The sequence below is a fragment of the Saimiri boliviensis genome, chromosome 17 (genome assembly GCF_048565385.1).
Source record: "Saimiri boliviensis isolate mSaiBol1 chromosome 17, mSaiBol1.pri, whole genome shotgun sequence".
In the NCBI taxonomy this organism is placed as follows: domain Eukaryota; kingdom Metazoa; phylum Chordata; class Mammalia; order Primates; family Cebidae; genus Saimiri; species Saimiri boliviensis.
In genome coordinates this window covers 32,481,956-32,501,011 of record NC_133465.1, presented here as the reverse complement: position 1 = coordinate 32,501,011, position 19,056 = coordinate 32,481,956, and the positions used below count along the sequence as shown (strand labels likewise).

At 40.0% G+C, this 19,056-nt stretch overlaps 1 protein-coding gene across 3 annotated transcripts in view; it reads right to left on the bottom strand.

Annotated features, from left to right (window-relative positions):
* The window catches only part of RABEP1 (rabaptin, RAB GTPase binding effector protein 1), a 133,656-nt gene that overhangs the window by 83,976 nt on the left and 30,624 nt on the right, over window positions 1-19,056 (bottom strand). The window lies entirely within an intron of this gene.

The following is a 19,056-nucleotide window of genomic DNA, read 5'->3' as shown; positions in this document are numbered from 1 at the left end:
AGTTAAAACGCTAAATTAGTATTCCACCTGCACACTGCTATATACAAAACAGGTAGTATTCTTCCAAAAATCCACCATCTGCTAGGAAATTCTAATGTTAAGACACTCCTATTAGACTTAATATACAATTACAAATGAGTTATGTAAAGCGAAACCGCAAATTGTATATACAGAGAATCACATAAGACCAGTTTCCCCACAAAAAAAAGAGCTTCTAAAGTTCCTTTGTGAAAAATGAATAGCAATTCAATTTTAGAACAGTTAAATGTTAGATTATTTGAGCTATTTATCCCACAAATGTATCCACTGACAATCTTGGTATTTCCTGTTTCTCTCAAGTGTCACAAGCAAAATCTAATAGGTTCCCTAATTAGTGTAGCCATACCAGACTGAACTGTCCTTCCAACTTCAAAATGATCCATTACCGTTATACTGAGATTATAATAAACCCATTCAGAGAGAGAGGATACAGAACTGTACATTCTATATAAACTCTCATTTACTGGGAGATAATCTGGTTTTCTTCCATGTTTTTAATATTGATCATAGTATGCAGGGATTAGCAGACTGTTTTTCACTTTATGGGCGCTATAATTTGGACACAGCTAGTTAAATAACTGCCTTCCCTGATGAACCCAGGGGTTCTTTTGATTGAAGCTTAAGACAGGCAGTCCAGCTGTCCAAACACCTGATCTACTCTTTTGCCAGCAGGATCCTGCCTTAAAACTATGACCATAACCCCTTTAAGGGATATCAATTAGTACTAATCAACCACTAACTACCTAGGCCAGCAGAGATCCAAGTCCCATACTACAAGCCACTCCAAATGATGATGATTTGCCTATAATTTTAACCTAGATCTGAGATTATCTTTGAAGGCTATCCCTCTCCCAACCACTCAATTTAACTAAAAGCTGATTTTCAAATGCATAGAAAAAAAGACAGAAAAAATGTACCAATGATTTATGAGTTACAGAATTATGTCTCATTAATTTCTTCCATATGAATTTTTTTTTTTTTGACAGAGTCTCACTCTGTTGCCCAGGCTGGAATGCAGTGGTGCCATCTCAGTTCACTGCAACTTCCACCTCCCAGATTCAAGTGATTTTCCTGCCTCAGCCTCCCAAGTAGCTGAGACTACAGCCATGCACCACCAAGCCTGGCTAATTTCTATATTTTTAGTAAAGACTGGGTATCACATGTTGGTCAGGCTGGACTTGAACTGCTGACCTCAAAAGATCTGCCTGCCTCGGCCTCCCAAAGTGCCGGGATTACAAGTGTAAGCCACCGCCCCTGGCCTTCCATATGATTTTCAAAGTTCTCTTCCATGAAGGTATGTACTCCTTTGACAATGAACTAAAACCAATACAAATAGTTCAGACTTAATGATGGTTTCACTTACAATTTTTCCACTTTATTATGGTACTCATACAACCATTTTCTTTTTGACTTTCAACTTTCACTACAGAATTCAATAAATTACATGAGATATACAATATTTTACTGTAACTTGATGTTAGCTGTCATTATTAAATTGATAGTATATTTAATGAATAAATAGTAGTAATCAAATGACCCTGTATGTAGCCAGAAAAAACCAGAAGCCACTTACTTCCAAGCTCATGATTCTGACTCAGTTCCATGCTTAGACTTCTGGCTTATACCCTTCCCTATTACCAAGTATCTTTTTTTTTTTTTTTTTTTTTTTTGAGACAGGGTCTTGCTCTGTTGCCAAGCTGGAGTGCAGTGGCCCGATCTCAGTTCACTGTAACCTCCATCTCCCAGATTCAAGTGATTCTCCTGCCTCAGCCTCCCGAGTAGAAGGGACTACAGGCATGTGCCACCATGCCCAGCTAATTTTTGTATTTTTAGTAGAGACAGGGTTTCACCATGTTGGCCAGGATGGTCTCTCGTCCTCGTTATCCACCTGCCCCAGCCTCCCAAAGCGCTGGGATTACGGGCGTGAGGCACCACGCCTGGCTTGCCATGTATCTTCATAGCAACATGAACAAACTAACTGCTGTAATGCCAGCCTTCAACAATATTAAACCTTCTGAAACTTAGAAGGCTGAGAATATAAGTACGCCAGACTTTGTCAACAATAGGCTTTCTGTTAGATGATCTTGCCCAACTGTACGCTAATCTAAGAGTTCTGAGCACATTTAAGGTAGCTAGGCTAAGCTATGATGATCCCTAAGTTAGGGGTATTAAACCCATTTTGACTTAAGATATTTCCAATTTATAATGGGATATAGCCCATGGCAAGTCGAAAAGCCTCTCTATTCATTCCCATGATTCCTTCAAACTGGCCTCACTATAGATTTAATAGTGCTAAATGCAATCCATTGCAGGAAGAGGATGACTATTGCTGTGAATTCCATGTCATTAAAGGTAATTATCTTGAGGAAGGAACATGTAGGGTCTCTAAGTCAAAGCAATGACTTCTGGTCGACTGAAGGTTTGATAACTTTGAGAAAAAGACAGATGAGGAATCCACTGGAAGGAAATAATGTGCAATTCTCTCACCTTACCATTTGAAATCATGAAAAGATATTTGTTCTCTGTGCTAATTCTGCTGGTATTTTTACTTATCTGCTGGTATGTTTAACTTATTAAACATTGTTAAATCCACAATGTTTAATAAGTTAAACAACTTTTCCACTTAACACTTTGTTATTACTGGTAGCTACTGATTAGTACACAGGTAACAAAGAGCTCTAGGGAATCAAGAAAAGAGAAAAACCAAAATCCCTTTGTTCTTATTTTTCCCTAGTAAAATGTATCCCCTCCTATCCCTACCTTCTACCAAAATGTAGACATAACCAAAACTCATACCTCTCAACATTCATGTATTTATATTTAGGAATTAAGGCTAATGAATCAACAAAACAAAAACACAGCCATTAAAGATGCAGCCAAGATTAAGTATGTTTCCATTACTCCCAACCCCCTCATAGCTGGGACCCACAGTTTAAATCCACTCTATATCCACAAAGCCTGGCTCTCTCCAGGTTTCAGGACAGTGTTCAGTTCTAGAAATCATGATTCCTTTGAGAGTATACCAAGTAATTGTCTTATTTTTTTAAGAAGTGATCATCCACTTCAAGTACTGCTAACATACTAGAATTCTACAATACAGAAAGACCAAAAACACTGCTTTTTTTTTTTTTTTTAGTCTATTTTTATTTTTTATTTTTTATTTTTTTTTTTTTTCTTTTTTTTTTTCTTTTTTTTTTTATTGCATTTTAGGTTTTGGGGTACATGTGATGAACATGCAAGATTGTTGCATAGGTACACACATGGCAGTGTGCTTTGCTGCCTTCCGTCCCCTCACCTGTATCTGTCATTTCTCCCCATGCTATCTCTTCCCACCTCCCCACCCCCCCGCCCCTCCCCCATTTCCCCCCAACAGACCCCAGTGTGTAGTGCTCCCCTCCCTGTGTCCATGTGTTCTAATTGTTCAACACCCGCCTATGAGCGAGAATATACGGTGTTTGATTTTCTGCTCTTGTGTCAGTTTGCTGAGAATGATGGTTTCCAGGTTCATCCATGTCCCTATAAAGGACGTGAACTCATCGTTTTTGATGGCTGCATAATATTCCATGGTGTATATGTACCACATTTTCCCTATCCAGTCTATCATCGTTGGGCATTTGGGTTGGTTCCAGGTCTTTGCTATTGTAAACAGTGCTGCAATGAACATTCGTGTGCACGTGTCCTTGTAGTAGAATGATTTATAATCCTTTGGATATATACCCAGTAATGGGATTGCTGGGTCAAATGGGATTTCTATTTTTAAGTCCTTGAGGAATCGCCACACTGTCTTCCACAATGGTTGAATTAATTTACATTCCCACCAACAGTGTAAAAGTGTTCCTATTTCTCCACATCCTCTCCAGCATCTGTTGTTTCCCGATTTTTTAATGATCGCCATTCTAACTGGTGTGAGATGGTATCTCAATGTGGTTTTGATTTGCATTTCTCTGATGACCAGTGATGATGAGCATTTTTTCATATGTTTGTTGGCCTCCTGTATGTCTTCTTTTGTAAAGTATCTGTTCATATCCTTTGCCCATTTTTGAATGGGCTTGTTTGTTTTTTTCTTGTAGATCTGCTTTAGTTCTTTGTAAATTCTGGATATCAGCCCCTTGTCAGATGGGTAGACTGCAAAAATTTTTTCCCATTCTGTTGGTTGCCGATTCACTCTACTGACTGTTTAAAAACACTGCTTTTTACAAGAATGACTTTACTATGACATCTCAAAAAATCGATTCATCCTGAATATGAGAAAGATTACAAATAAGCATATCCTAATACATTAGCAACCAATCACAAATCAAGCAGAAAACAGCTCGCACCAAACAAAATGCTGTATTATTTTTTATAACATGGCGACTAATGGGTCATAATCATTAGCTAATACTTCATATAAAAAGTACTTAGTGTGACATACAGAATAAACTTGACAAATGTTAGCTGCCATTATCGAACTGGTGGTATTTATTTAATAAATAAGGATAAAAAGCAGTGATCAAATGACTTTGTAGCTAGAAAAGACCAGAAGTCACTTCTAACCTCATGATTCTGATTCAGTTCCATGCTAAGACTTCTAGCTCATACCCTTCCCATTACCATGTATCTTTTTTTTTTTTTAGACAGAGTCTCACTTTGTCACCCAGGCTGGAGTGCAATAGCACGATCTTGACTCACTGCAACCTCTGCCTCCTGGGTTCAAGAAGCTGAGATTACAGGTGCCCGCCACCACTCCCAGCTAATTTTTGTATTTTTAGTACAGAAAAGGTTTCACCATGTTGGCCGACAGGTCTGAAATTCCTGACCTCAAGTGATCCACCCACCTTGGCCTCCCAAAGTGCTGGGATTACAGGCGTGAGCCACCACATCTGGCCTCATTATACTAAATTTGATAAAAACATAAGCAGTGTGAAATTTACAACCAAAATCTTTTTGTTTAATGATGTTCAAAATCCAAGAAAACACCTATTTCAAGCAATTTTCAAAAAAAAAATAACAACAACTCCAGTGGGATCAAAGAATCTGAAAAGTTCCTGAAACTCAAATGTCTTAACTTGTATATCACCAGATTTTGAAATAGAACTACTGGCCAGGTGCAGTGGCTCATGCCACTTTGGGTGGCCAAGGCAGGTGAATTTTTTTTTTTTTTTTTTTTTTTTTAAAAGATGGAGTCCTGTTGTGTCGACCAGCCTGGAGTGTAGTGGCGAGACTACAACATCTACCTCCCGGGTTCAAGCGACTCTCCTACCTCAGCCTCCTGAGTACATGGGATTACAGGTACATCCTACCACACCTAGCTAATTTTTCTATTTTTAGTACAGACGGAGTTTCCACCACATTGGTCAGGTTGGTCTCAAACTTCTGACCCCGTGGATCCATCTTCCTCGGCCTCCCAAAGTACAGGGATTACAGGCGTAAGCCACTGCACCCGGCCAGCAGGTAGATGTCTTGAGAACAGGAGTTCAAGACCAACCTGGCCAATGTGGCAAAACACTGTCTCTACCAAAACTACAAAAATTAGCCAGGCATGGGGGTGCGCATCTGTAATCTCAGCTACTCAGGAGGCTGAGGAACGAGCATTGCTCGAACCTGGGAGGTGGAGGTTGCAGTGAGCTAAGATCACACCACTGCATTCCCGTCTGGGTGACAGAATGAGACCCTGTCTCTAAAAGAATAAAGTAAAATAAAATGAAACTATTAAGTATGATAGGTACAACCATTCAGTAAAACAAATTCCAAGCCAGAAAAATTTATATTAAATAAAAAGAATTCACAAACTTACATACAGCACAGTTTCAGATATCCAAAAGTTATATAGAAAAAAAGACTGGAGCCGGGCGCGGTGGCTCAAGCCTGTAATCCCAGCACTTTGGGAGGCCGAGGCGGGTGGATCACGAGGTCAAGAGATCGAGACCATCCCGGTCAACATAGTGAAACCCCGTCTCTACTAAAAATACAAAAAATTAGCTGGGCATGGTGGCACGTGCCTGTAATCCCAGCTACTCAGGAAGCTGAGGCAGGAGAATTGCCTGAACCCAGGAGGCGGAGGTTGCGATGAGCCGAGATCGCGCCATTGCACTCCAGCCTGGGTAACAAGAGCAAAACTCTGTCTCAAAAAAAAAAAAAAAAAAAGAAAAAAAGACTGGAATAAATACCTCAAATGGCATTCAGAATAAAATAAATTATGTTGATGAGATTTAAATCAAAAGGTAATGAGACGCTTTATCTTTTATAATAATTGTTATTTTATTGCTCTGTCTCATTCTCTTTGCTCAATAAAATGTATACATAATTTAATAGTCTTAAAATATTTTAACATAAAAAATATTTTAAAATATTTTAACATAAAAAATATTTTAACATAAAATATTTAAAATGTTTTAACATAAAAAAATCATTTTTTTTTTTATTTTGCTCACAGAAACTCACAGTATACAAACTAATCTTCCCCTCCTCACTCCCAACTAATCATTTTTTTAAACTGTACATAAGAATTTCCCACCGGGCGCAGTGGCTCACGCCTGTAATCCCAGCACTTTGGGAGGCCGAGGCGGGTGGATCACGAGGTCAGGAGATCGAGACCATCCTGGCCAACATGGTGAAACACCGTCTCTACTAAAAATACAAAAAATTAGCTGGGCATGGTGGCACGTGCCTGTAATCCCAGCTACTCGGGAGGCTGAGGCAGAAGAATTGCCTGAACCCAGGAGGCGGAGGTTGCAGTGAGCCGAGATCGCACCATTGCACTCCAGCCTGGGTAACAAGAGCGAAAATCCATCTCAAAAAAAAAAAAAGAAGAATTTCCCAGCCAGGCCCAGGGGCTCAAACCTACAATCCAAGCACTTTGGGAGGCCAAGGTGGGAGGACTGCTTGAGGCCAGGAATCTGAGACCAGTCTGGGAAACAGATTGAGACCATCTCTACTAAAAATACAAAAATTAGCCAGGCATGGTTGCATGCACCTGCACCTGGGAGGTCAAGGATGCAGTAAGCCAAGTTGGGACCACTGCACTCTGAAAAAAGTCTAAAAAATTTTTAAGTTTATAAAGTAACTTTATAAACTAAGGTAAACTGGCTGGGCACAGTGGCTCACACCTGTAATCCCAGCATTTTGGGAGGATGAGGTGGGCAGATCGCCTGAGGTCAGGAGTCCAAGACCAGCCTAATATGGTGAAACCCCGTCTTTACTTAAAAACAAAACAAAACAAAACAAAAATTAGATGGGCACGGTGGCAGGCGCCTGTAGTCCCACCTACTTGGGAGGCTGAGGCTTGAGAATCACTTTAACTGGGGAGGAGGAGGCTACAGTGAGCCAAGATTGCGCAACTGCCCTCCAGCCTGGGCAACAGAGTGAGAGACTTCATCTCAAAAAAACAAAAAACGAAAAAACTGTTTTTAGTACCATTCCCCTAAATCAGCTCCCTGAGAGATTTTGGTTCTGCTCTCCAGAATTAGAAAATAGATTTTCTAGTATCTGACATTTCACACCCACCCTGTTTTCTTCTCCAGATGAAAATTCTCCTAATCATGATTTCTAAATGCTTCGTTACGCAAGTTGCAAACTAAACTTAGCCAAAATTCCACATACAATATGACAGTCTGGTCTAAACATAACATCAGCATAGAGTCTAAAAGAAATTGTCTCCTTTCTTCAGGGAACCATGCCCTTAACAAGGTCCAGTAAATCTACTCTAACTTTTTTTGGCCACAATCCCACATTGTTATTGTTATCCCATAGATTAACATAATCCAACGCTGTCCTTAAACCCTTTCCACTTGAACTGCTATTAAACCAAGGTTCCTCATACAACCTAAAGCTAGTGCAGTTTTCACCAAAACGCCGGTGGTTGATTTATTTTTTATTTTACACAAAGTTATTGGTCAGGACTAACAGATCTTTGGTACATCACCTGAAATCTTGGTGGAGGTTGATATTGACTTATTAGAAAGACTGTTCTATTAGTTACCAATTCACTCCAACCATCCTCAGTAACAAATCACATTTCTTCACCTTATCCATGATTTCATGAACAGTGTAAGCAAACGCCTTACTAAAATCCAAAGGTAAGCTAGCAACAATTTTGAAGTCAGAGAAACTTGTGTTTCACCCCAAACCCAAGGTTTCATTACATGAATTAGAGCAAAGAGTTTAACCTGGCCGGGCGCGGTGGCTCAAGCCTGTAATCCCAGCACTTTGGGAGGCCGAGGCGGGTGGATCACGAGGTCAAGAGATCGAGACCATCCTGGTCAACATGGTGAAACCCCGTCTCTACTAAAAATACAAAAAATTAGCTGGGCATGGTGGTGCGTGCCTGTAATCCCAGCTACTCAGGAGGCTGAGGCAGAATTGCCTGAACCCAGGAGGCGGAGGTTGCGGTGAGCCGAGATCGCGCCATTGCACTCCAGCCTGGGTAACAAGAGCGAAACTCCGTCTCAAAAAAAAAAAAAAAAAAAGAGTTTAACCTTTCCCAAATATCATTATTAAAATGAAGATGGTACCTGCTTTGCAGAGTATTGCATGCTGTAAAAATCTGATATAGCGTCATATAAAAGTAGCTCCAGAAAACAGATACTCAAATGATAGCTACTTACTAACAATTTCAGGATTTCATAGTTCCAGGTTTATACTTCTGCTGGAAAAAGCTAAAGTGTTTATTTGGTCAAATTTGTTCTAGATATACCTTTGTAGTGATAACTATATCACTTAATTTTCTAAAATGTTCATAAGCCACTTACTCTATAATTTTTTTAATGTTCCAGAAATTATATTCACACAAAGCTACAAATTAAGCAGGTAAACAAAATCTTAAGAAAAATACAGGCCGGGCGCGGTGGCTCAAGCCTGTAATCCCAGCACTTTGGGAGGCCGAGACGGGTGGATCACGAGGTCAAGAGATCGAGACCATCCTGGTCAACATGGTGAAACCCCGTCTCTACTAAAAATACTAAAAATTAGCTGGGCATGGTGGCGCGTGCCTGTAATCCCAGCTACTCAGGAGGCTGAGGCAGGAGAATTGCCTGAACCCAGGAGGCGGAGGTTGCGGTGAGCCGAGATCGCGCCATTGCACTCCAGCCTGGGCAACAAGAGCGAAACTCTGTCTCAAAAAAAAAAAAAAAAAAAAAAAGAAAAATACAGAAGAAAAGTAACTGTAAACAAAAGTAGGGGAATTTCTAGTAGTATACAGAAAATTCAGAAGGGAAATGGGAGAATAAAAGTCAGCTGCCTCCAAAAAAGGCAGAGGAGAGGGATCTCAGTGGCTTTGGAAGGCTCAGACGGGAGGATCTTGAGTTCAGGGATTTGAAACCAGCCTCGGGGTGAGCTACAACCTTTCCAAGGGAGTAGTTGCACGATCACCATCTTTAAAAAAAAAAAAAGACGCCGGGCGTGGTGGCTCAAGCCTGTAATCCCAGCACTTTGGGAGGCCGAGGCGGGTGGATCACGAGGTCAAGAGATCAAGACCATCCTGGTCAATATGGTGAAACCCCGTCTCTACTAAAAGTGCAAAAAATTAGCTGGGCATGGTGGCACGTGCCTGTAATCCCAGCTACTCAGGAGGCTGAGGCAGGAGAATTGCCTGAGCCCAGGAGGCGGAGGTTGCGGTGAGCCGAGATCGCGCCATTGCACTCCAGCCTGGGTAACAAGGGCGAAACTCCGTCTCAAAAAAAAAAAAAAAAAAGACAAACTGAAACCAGCCTCGGAAACATAGTGAGACTTCATCACTACAAAAAAAAAACTGAAAAATTACCGAGGCATTCCAGGTGCACACCTGTAGTCCCATCTACTAGGAAAGCTGAGGTGGGTGTATCACTTGAGCCCAGGAGCTTGAGGTTCCAGTGAGCTGTAATAGTGCCACTATACTCTAGCCTGGACAACAGAGTTTATAGCCCCTCTTTCTTGCTGTCCCTCTGTCTCTGTCTCTTAATAAAAGAGACAGAGGGGGCCTGGCGCGGTGGCTCACACCTATAGTCCCAGCACTTTGGGAGGCCAAGGTCAAGAGATCGAGACCATCCTGGCCACAGTGAAACCCCGTTTCTATAATTAAAAAAAAAAAAAAAAAGCTTTTATAAAAATAAATAAATAAATAAAATAAAAGACAAAGGGACAGCAAGAAAGAGGGGCTATAAACAAGTGTAAAGTATTTAGGGATCATTCGATGTGAGTGAATGTTCAATAAATTGAAAATGCAGTATAAACTACATTCCAGGGTCTATTCCTGTATTAATATAATGCTATATAACTATATTCCACTATGTACTCCCAAATGGGATAAATAATAACAATGTGAACCATGGAAAAGTTTCCAATGTTTGCCAACTAATGATTATCTCAGAATCAAGCAACTTCTCAATTACACAGTTGAAATAAGCTATGGATTTTTTTTTTTTTTTTTTTTTTTTTTTTTGAGACGGAGTGTTTTTGCTCTTGTTGCCCAAGCTAGAGTGCAATAGCACAATCTTGGCTCACCACAACCTCCGCCTCCTGGGTTCAAGCAATTCTCCTGCCTCAGCCACCCAAGTAGCTGGGATTATAGGCACGTGCCACCATGCCCGGCTAATTTTTTGTATTTTTAGTAGAGACGGGGTTTCACCATGTTGGCCAGGATGGTCTCGATCTCTTGACCTCATGATCCACCTGCCTCAGCCTCCCAAAGTGCTGGGACTACAGGTGTAAGCCACCGTGCCCGGCCTGGACTTTTTTTTTTTTTTTTTAAGATGGGGTTTCACCATGTTGGCCAGGCTGGTCTTGAACTCCTGACCTCAGCTGATCCACCCACCTCGGCCTCCCAAAGTGCTAGGATTACAGGCGTGAGCCACCGCGCCTGGCTTTTTTTTTTTTTTAACACTAGTCAATTTACACTGCAGTTCAATCACTATTACATGAATTTTACCGGATAGTTTTAAAATCATCTTAATTTCTGATTTACATTGAGTCCAATCATTATAACTGTCAAAAAGCTGGTGTTCAACAGCTGAAGTAACTACGTATGAATAAAAATGGTCTATTGTCCATTTAATCTGTACAGTCTGGTGTTATCTATCCTACTTCTCAAGTATTTCAAACACCAAATAATGTCAAGCCAGATGAAAAAGCATGAACATCACTGAACAGCAGATACAGTCTCAATTAGGATATTTAAATATTTTAGTTCCTCACTTACAAGACAGATATATATTCCCAAAAACACCAGCCTTAGATAAGTAGTCAGGCAAAGATTTAGTTTTCTGCCAGGCCAGGCATGATGGCTCATGCCTGTAATCCCAGCACTTTGGGAGGCCAAGGGGGCGGATCACCTGAGGTCATGAATTCGAGACCAGTCTGACCAACATAGAAAAACCCCATCTCTACTAAAAATACAAAATTAACTGGGCATGGTGGGATATGCCTGTAATCCCAGCTACTCTGGAAGCTGATGCATGAGAATTGCTTGAACCTGGGAGGCAGAGGTTGCAGTGAGACAGTGCCACTGAACTCCAGCCTGAACAACAAGAGCCAAACTCTGTCTCAAAAAAAAAAAAAAAAAAAAAAAAAACTAATCTAGTTTTCTGCCTATAACTCTACTGGTATTCTAAACAGAACTATAATATATCATGCCAATTTGGAATCTGGCTTGGGAATCTTAAAATTCACTCACAATGACATTAAACCTTTTTGTGCTTGAATTTCAGTACTAAAAATTTGTAAAGCTCTTATATTATTACTATCAATTTTTTTTTTTTTTTTTTTTTTTTTTTGAGATGGAGTCTCACTCTGTCAGCCAATCTGTCAACTCTGTCAGGCTGGAGTGCAATGGTGCCATTTTGGCTCACTGCAACCTCTGCCTCCCAGGTTCAAGCAATTCTTCTGCCTCAGCCTCCTGTGTACAAGGGATTACAGGCACCCGCCACCACGCCCAGCTAATTTTTTTGTATATTTACTAGAGACAGGGTTTCACCATCTTGAACCTGGGAGACGGAGGTTGCTATGAGCCAAGACCGTGCCACTGTACTGCACTGTGGGGTGGGTGATAGAGTGAGACTCCACCACACACACACACACCACACACACACACACACACACACACACACACACACACACACACGGATGTCAATTCTCTCCAGATTGATTTATAGATTCAATGCAACTCATCAAAATTCCAGCATGCACCTTTTGTAGAAACTGATTTTGTAGAAACTGATTTTGTAGAAGTTGATTCTAAAATTTATACTACAGTGCAAATTACAAATAGCTAAAACATTCTGAAAAATAACAAAGTTGGAAGACTTACGTTATCCAAGTTTGAAACTTACTATAAAGCCAACAGTACTGAGAAGACACACACACGCATGCGTGCGCATGGAAAAGACAGGAATCCAGGAATAGGTTCACACCAATATGTTTAATCAATTTTTTTTATAAATGAGCAAAAGTAATTCAATGGGGAGAATGTAGTCTTTTCAATAACTGTAGCTAGAAATGGCTATCAAAATACAAAAAAAAAAAAAAGGAAGAAAGAACATAGAAGAATCTCACACCATATACCAAAATTAGGTCTAAATGAATCCGTATTAGAGGAAAAAAAAAATGAATCCATAGACTAAAATGGAAGAACTAAAAGTATAAAACTTCAAGGAAGAAAAAAATATTTTTAATTGTGAACATGAGATAGGCAAAGATTGCCTAGATAGAACATGTAGCATAAAACATAAAAAAATTGATAAATTAGACCATCAAAATTAAGAACTTTCCCTTTTCCAAAAAACCTGTTAAGAAAATTTTTAAGTATATAGAGGTTTAAAAAAGAACACTAAAAGGTAAGTCAGATTAGGAGAAAGTATATGCAAACATATACCTGATAAAACACTAGCATCCAGAATACATTAAAATTTAAAAAGAGGCTAGGCCCAGTGTCTCACACCTGTAATCCCAGCACTTTGATCGGCTGAGGGGGATAGATCATGGATCACTTGAGCCCAGGAATTCGAGACCAGCCTGGGCAACATAGCAAAACCCAGTCTCTAAAAATAAATAAACAGCTAAATTTTTTAGGAAAAAAAATGTTCACCATTATTCATCACTAAAAAAACACAAATCCACAATTAGATGCCACTGTATACTACCTAGCCAGGCTACAATTAAAAAGCTTGATAATAAAGTGTTGGCAAGGCTGCTGGTAAAATGCAAATAGTGCAATCACTTTGGAAAACAGGTCGGGGTATGGTGGCTCACACCTGTAACCCCAACCCTTTAGGAGGCCGAGGCAGGAGGGTAATTTGAGGTCAGGAGTTCAAGACCAGCCTGGCCAAGATGACAAAAATCTGTCTCTACTAAAAATGCAAAAATTAGCCACACATGGTGGTATGCGCCTGTAATCCCAGCTGCTCGGGAGGCTGAGAAGCAAGAATTGCTTAAACCCAGGAGGGAGAGGTTGCAGTGAGCAAAGATCATGCCACTGCATTCCAACCTGGGAAAAGGACTGAGACCCTGTCTCAAAAAAATTAAATTTAAAATGAAATAAAAATTAATTTCACCTGTTTTTCTGTTTGGAGTTGCTTTGGTTTTTTACTTTTTTTTTTTTTTGTAGCCACAAAATCTTGCTTGGCTGCTCAGGCTGACCTCTAACTCCTGGCCTCAAGTGATCTTCCCACCTCAGCCTCCCAAAGTGCTGGGATTACAGGCATGCGCCACCACACTTGACCAGGGTTTTCTTTTGTTTTGTTTTGAACTTTGTAAATGTGGCTACTAAAAAATTTTAATTATATTCTTTGGCTCATATCACATCTCCAAGGACTTACTGGGTACCCTCGATATTTAGCATTTTCATTTTTTTTTTTAACCTCTAATTCACTTTCCCTTCTCTATTTTTCTCAATTCATCATCCTGCTTCAGGTATTACCATACTTTGCAAACAATCTAAACACCAGTGTGAGCCACCTCAATACCACCCTAGATTCCCTTCTCCCTTATTCTTTCCAGCTAATCTAAGTTTGGTGTGCAAACTGTTTACTGATCTAAGATTAAGACAAGGAGTTTGTGCCACAGTGTAAAATAAACGAAGACACTAAGCACATTGCTTAGTTCTACTGACATTTTTCAGTGAAGAAAGCAGTACATGGATTTATATTCTGGTCTAAGTTCCTTCTCTCCTCGAAGACCATTAAAAACTGTTTGTGGGCTGGGCGCGGTGGCTCAAGCCTGTAATCCCAGCACTTTGGGAGGCCGAGGCGGGTGGATCACGAGGTCAAGAGATCGAGACCATCCTGGTCAACATGGTGAAACCCCGTCTCTACTAAAAATACAAAAAAATTAGCTGGGCATGGTGGCGCGTGCCTGTAATCCCAGCTACTCAGGAGGCTGAGGCAGGAGAATTGCTTGAACCCAGGAGGCGGAGGTTGCGGTGAGCCGAGATCTCGCCATTGCACTCCAGCCTGGGTAACAAGAGCGAAACTCCGTCTCAAAAAAAAAAAAAAAAAAAAAAAAAAAAAAAAAACTGTTTGTGAACAGGTTACTTTCAGTAGCACTGATATAGCTGACAATCGTCACATCTGCGGCTATCATCTTTTGAATAGTCTTCTTATATTTAAAGAAATTTCCATTTTATGAGTTTCAGCTTCCCAAAATTTAAGTCAAACACAAAACCCCAACCTCCCTTAAAACCAGAATCCAGGCATGTGACCTAGGCTCCTCCAATCAAACACACCCAAAAGCAACTTCAATTCAGAATAGAGCAGTGTAAAGAAACAAGGTTCCATTTTCATTGCTATAAGACTTTCAGTCCTGTCCCAGGGGTATAGGTCTAGCTCCTGAATAAGAAATGCTATCAGTCCAAGCAGCAGTGACAACAGTATTAAAGTGAATTTCTATAGGCCAACAGCACCAAATCCAAGTTTCATGTAAGGTCAGCTCTATAGCAGCTTTTGGGTATTCCTTAAAGTTTAGTATAGAAGTGTGATTCTACAAGTGTAGCTCTGGGCCTACAACATCACTATCACCTGGAAACTTGTGAGAAGTGGAAGTTTTCAGGCCCCATCGCAGACTTCCTTGAATCAGAAACTCCGGAGATAGGGCCCAAGCAACGTGCTTTAACAAGCCCTTTTCGGGCTGGGCACGATGGCTCATGCCTGTAATCCCAGCCAGAGGATCACCTGAAGTCAGAAGCTTGAGACCAGCCTGACCAACATGGAGAAATCCCCTCTCTACTAAAAATACAAAATTAGGCAGGCGTGGTGGTAGACGCCTGTAATCCCAGCTACTCAAGAGGCAGAGGTAGGAGAATTGCTTGAACCTGGGAGTCAGAGGTTGCGGTGAGGTGACATTGTGCCACTGCACTCCAGCCTTGGCAACAAGGGCAAAACTTGGTCACACACACAGATGCAGGCTAAAGTTTGAGAATGATCTAGAATCTCTCTCCTTGCCTTCCCAATGATTCTGTAAGCAACCTCATATATTCTCAAAAATACCTTTTCTGTTTAGACCAGACAGAAAAAACTTTTGTTTGCAACCAAGAAGCTTGAGTAAAACATAATATACTGTCACTCCCAACACCATACTCTTAAAGACTGCTCATAGGGTGCTAAGCAATGATTTAAAAACAAAAATAAGCTGGGCGCGGTGGTTCAAGCCTGTAATCCCAGCACTTTGGGAGGATGAGGCAGGCGGATCACGAGGTCAAGAGATTGAGACCATCCCGGTCAACATGGTGAAACCCCATCTCTACTAAAAATACAAAAAATTAGCTGGGCATGGTGGCGCGTGCCTGTAATCCCAGCTACTCAGGAGGCTGAGGCAGGAGAATTGCCTGAACCCAGGAGGCGGAGGTTGCGGTGAGCCAAGATCGCGCCATTGCACTGCAGCCTGGGTAACAAGAGCGAAACTCCGTCTCAAAAAAAAAAAAAAAAAAAAAAAAAAACAATAAATCTACAAGGAATTAACATGAGTTACAAGACAGAAAACACTTGAAAAATCTGCTTACAATCAAGCTGGTTGGTTTCATAACATTATATGGGGATGGAGGAGCACATACTGACTTCTTTCTAAAGAGTACAGTATAGCAAGGTATCCCCACTTGCACCCCGAGAGAGAGAAACTTGACCAATACTACCTCAGTAGGGGTGGTCAAGGCTACACGTCACTGATAAGCCATGTATGTACCCTTGATGTGACACAAAGAAAACGATCCTTTACCCTTGTGCTCTTCCTCCCAAGACGATGTGTCAAATGAGAAAAACGTCACACAGATCCCAATTGAGGGACAATCTACAAAATACCTGACCAGCACCTCTTAAAACTGACAAGACCATCAAACCAAAGTCACAGAAACTGTCATAGTCTAGAGGAGCCTAAATAGGACTGGCAACAAATGTAATCTAACAGCTGGACAGGATACAGAAAAGAAAAAGGACCTAAGGTAAAAACTAAGGAAATATGATAAATGACAAACTTTAAGTTAGGAATACTGTAACAATATGAGTTCATTAATTTTGATAAATGTACCATACCTCTATATGATGCTATTAACAGTGGAAGTGCAGTATATGAAAACTCTGTACTGTCTTCCCAACTTTTCCGTACGATTCTAAAATGAAGCTTGTTTTTTTTTAAAATGCTGATTACATTTTAAATGGTTTTTAAATACAAATAAATGAATACTTTTTTTTTTAATTCCCCAGCTCCTAAAACTGAGAATACTTTTATTAAAGCAGTCCACAGAGGTCTGGCAATGTTGACCACCCAGCAAAGAACAAATATCCCTCCATACACCATCACCACCACACTGTCCCCGCCTCAAAACAAGCCTTCAAGCTTAACAGAAATGAAAAACTCATGACCTTGAATCCTTAGCTGAGTTGATTTGCCTTCCCATCAAACTGCTTATTACACTCTGTAAGACCCGATCGTTATCTCCTAATAACCCTCAGTTTTGCCTGGAATCCAGTCAGAGAGAAAGCAGTTTAGAAATGAATGCAGATAGCAGGTTGAATAGCTCTGTAAACGAGAAACAAACCCAGATGACAGCACGGAGGAATGGCAAAAATAAAACCATGACTAAAAATGAACTGGAATTCAGAATCATTTAATATAAAGGCAAACAAAACTAACTGAAAAGAAACTTCAGTGGCTCTAGGGACTCATCAGCTTACTGCTCAGTACCAAAACTAACTTCCATAAAACTAAGTCATCAAAAAAAGATTAAATGATGCCTAGTGTTCTCTGTTTAAGGATAATAATGATGACAATAGTGATTTATTTAAGAAAAATTGCTAAGAAAAATATATGCTACATGCCTAGCACCCAGACTGTGTTCTCCAAATGCCATTTCCCACTAAAAGGAACTAGGGACCCTTAGGAAAAAGGACCAACTGCAAGTCCAGGGCAGGAACAAGATAAGCCTGGAACATCTTTGTCTGTTAGGGTTTTATTTAAAAAGATTTAGGAGTCAATTTAAAGAGGCCACACACTTTTAAATGGTTTTTAAAAGCCAAAAATGGGATAGTTTGGATATCAGTGTGGTAGGTTAAAACATCCTCCCCCCACAACCCCTCCCCCGCCACACACACACACGTGTACATGACAACTGGGGATTATGTGAATATAGAACAGCTACTCGGCGATACTGTTAACTATTGTTAACTAGTTTTAGGTGTTATAATAGTATTGTGGTAGGTTTACACATACACTGTAACGTTTCCAAATGAAATCAGATTGCTCTTTTAAAATCCTGGAGGAGAGGTGGGGATTATAGGTGAGACTGGCCATACATTAATAATCATGACGCATGGAAGTTGGTGGCTCTACATACCCGTCTTTTTAAGTGTTTAAGAAGTTCCATATGAAGATATAACGAGGCATTACACACATACACAATTCACAATGGAGAACTATTCATAATGAATATAATTATCTCTGGTTATTACCAATTCCTCTAATATAAATAGTAACTGATTCAGAATATTCTTATGATTTTTATCATTTACAGGAAAAAAGCCTAAAGCAACATAAGATACGTCTTAGAACCATATTTAATTATACCGTAAAACAAATCGAATTCCCTATATACACCCTGCCCTTGACTGTAATGCAGAAAATTTTTAAATGTAGATGTAATTCCTTAACTCCCTGCACTTTTCTTATAAAATGGCTACACTAGCTATAAACGTAGGGGGTTACTTATCAGATGAAAAGTTCTTTATAAATAAATAATAAAAACACAGGGTTATATTTTATTTATAAGGAAAGTTGGCTGCATTATTTATGAGCTTTTCCGAAACATCAAGGTCACAAATAGAGACGGAACAGAATTTTTGATAAATAGCTATCTGCCTACATATGGCTGAAGGAGATTAATTGTATGTCTCAGGAAGGGAACACAAGAACAAAGAGGTAAGAGAAGTCTTAAGGAAAGAATGCTGTGGTTAATACTTGGGAGGGAAGTCTTGATTAAAGCTACAGAAAACGAAGTATGTAGTAACAGGAGCTAACAATCAAGTATCTATTGCCTATTTATCAACTCTTATATGAGAAGCCATAGACCATAACAGCTGAGACCACAGGCGCTGCAATTAAACTAGGGTTTTAATCCCAGCCCTCCCACCAAGCTGGTTCCTTCCCTCCACCTGTAAAAATGGAGACTAATAAAGGACTATCTTCTAGCATTGTAGTAAGGATTAAATAATTCACATAAAGCTCTTCATGGAGTATCAGTCAAGTTATTTTGTACGCTGGCTCATTAAATTTTCAAACCAAACCATAAACCAGTTATAGATGAAGAAATATTCTGGGATTAAGCTAATCTACTGACACACAGCTAGTAAGTAGCAGAGCTGGATTCAAACACAGACCTGCCTGGCTCCAAGGCCTAGCTGGATTTCCTTATAATTACAGTGTTTAATACAGGAGATTCAGGAGTCACATGAGCAGAAATTATAAACAGGTGTAAAACCACTTCCTACGAATGTTCTTCTTTTATGTAGTTACATTTACATGTTGAAATCTGTAAGCAATCTATATTATTAAAAATTATTTTCCTTTACAATAAAGGCATTATGT